Source organism: Olea europaea, unplaced genomic scaffold (genome assembly GCF_002742605.1).
Source record: "Olea europaea var. sylvestris unplaced genomic scaffold, O_europaea_v1 scaffold4391, whole genome shotgun sequence".
Classification (NCBI taxonomy): domain Eukaryota; kingdom Viridiplantae; phylum Streptophyta; class Magnoliopsida; order Lamiales; family Oleaceae; genus Olea; species Olea europaea.
The window spans coordinates 20,707-22,808 of record NW_019262698.1 but is presented as its reverse complement, the minus strand read 5'-3'; the positions used below and the strand labels follow the sequence as shown (position 1 = coordinate 22,808).

Here is a 2,102-nt window from a genome sequence, read left to right as displayed (position 1 = left end):
TAATGGTCTTTGGATACAAAATATCTCTAAAATGAATACTGTGACCACTATGCTGCAAAAGCTTCTTTCATACGAACCCATATTTCTCTCTCTACGGTAGAAAAACGACGAAACAAATCCCTTGGCAAATTCAATCGACGATTATAGCTCTGTGTCTTCATCCTATTGCGATTTTGCAGTGGCTTTTGTATGTGTTGATGTGATTTGCTAATTTGCAGCGGCGTTTGTACATTTTACTGCATATTCTGGTATTTATACACTCAAATCGTGAAGTGGATCGATTTAAACTTTTCCTTCAGCTTATGGTACTTGTTTTCAAAAACATTTAGCACAAAAAAGCTGAGAATGTTGAGATATAATCTTTTTCTTCCAGTCATTTCAACCTTATTGCTTTTTTATTTGATTTATTAAGCAGGAATTTCAAGACATTTTCCCCCATTCAACCTTATTGCATCGTTTCAAACCTTCCTAACGTACTGTCAAGCAGGAATTTCGACAGCCGAGATTACTGTTCCTGGGTCCAGTTTCTTATGATTCGGGTTCTCGGGTCGTCGAATTTAATATTTTTGGTGAGGTGATTTTTCTTCTTCTGCTAGAATTTTTGGATTTCTATTTTATAGGTTTCAAATTAAAAGGCTTTGTTTTGTCTGGGTAAAAATGTAGGTGCTTTAGTGATAGATTTTTAAGATTATTCCTATTCGTGTTGTTGTCCATATAAGTCACCCTTAGTTTTTGGTTCAAACTTCATGGGCCTGTAGTAATAAAGGTAGCGAAATTGATTGGATGTAATTGATTTTGTTGTTCAAAATCCGAGTGAATGAAATTTTGTCAATTTGGACAGCCAACATCCATGTAATCCTCACTTACATAAAAACAGGCTCTGCATTTAATAAAAGATTTCACAAGAATTTCTCCCTAAAAAAGATATATCAAATATATCATTTTGATATACTAAATAATTATTTTTCGATCTTACGACATGAGGTCCCTTGTCATGTGACCTGGTTCCCAAAACAATATTTATTTTGATTTCATGTGATTTGAGTACATTTTCTTAATAATTAATAACGCACAATAAATTGTTTATTTATTGTTTTAGTCGAGTTTGAATTCCCTTTTAATTGTAATTTTATTTTGGAGTGGCTTTAATTTAATAGTATGTAAAGCTATGCCTTGATAATGAGAGGTGGAACCACGAAACTTTGTTATTAGTCCGACATGTTTGTAGACTTGCTCCAAGATGGACTGAATCAAGACAGACTGCATGAAACGTAATCTCGATTGAAAAAAGAAATATAAAGAAAAGAGGGTCACAAATTGGGTACATGGCAAATGATCCAAAGCTGTGAATTTATTTTTAATGCGTGGATAATAAATAGTTAGTAATTATAGAATAAAATGTATGAATAAAAAAATATATTTGATCAATTTAAATTATAATTTAAGTTTTGTCAAATATAAATTCATGCATCTTTATCTTTGGAAATTCAAGTGGATGTTAGTTTAGCACAGTGAATGTGCATGCAAGAAAATAGTAATTTTTGCTTGATTTGATTCATTCAAAATGGAGAAGTAACAATGATATATGGAGAATATGCATAGGCTAATCTATAGCTTGAACTCAGATAAGAAAGAGAGGAGGAAGATTGCTTAACTAATCTGGAGAAAGGTAGGGAGAGGATCATCTTCGACTAAGGGATTGTTCTAATCCTTTGAGAAAAATGATGATTTCTATTGATACAAATGGGAGGTAATAAATAAATCATTTTGTAAGTAACAAGCTACCAACAAATGTCACCGTAAAGACAAACATAGATTATTTGTAAAGATTTCATCAACTTGGTTGAATGAAAATATATTGAGAAATAGATGTATGGTCTTTATTCAAGCATGTTTGTATTCAAGCTAGAAATAGCCATCAAATATGGAAAAAAAACCCTCACTTTATTTATTTAAAATTGCATGCAAGACATAAATGTGCATTATTTTGATAGATGACGTGTTCCATAGGACTCGGAACTCATACCTACACTAAGGAACTAAGAATTTGTAATGTGCAGGAAATTGTGGAATTTTAGGCTAATGAAAGATGGAAAGATAAA

General features: G+C 31.8%; 1 long non-coding RNA gene across 1 annotated transcript; it reads left to right on the top strand.

The window, feature by feature from the left end:
- The first annotated feature begins 54 nt into the window (after positions 1 to 54).
- LOC111387966 lies at positions 55 to 1,408 on the top strand. Its single transcript, XR_002701487.1, has 2 exons — positions 55 to 305; positions 416 to 1,408. It is a non-coding gene; the product is annotated as an uncharacterized LOC111387966 (long non-coding RNA).
- The last annotated feature ends 694 nt before the right edge of the window (positions 1,409 to 2,102 follow it).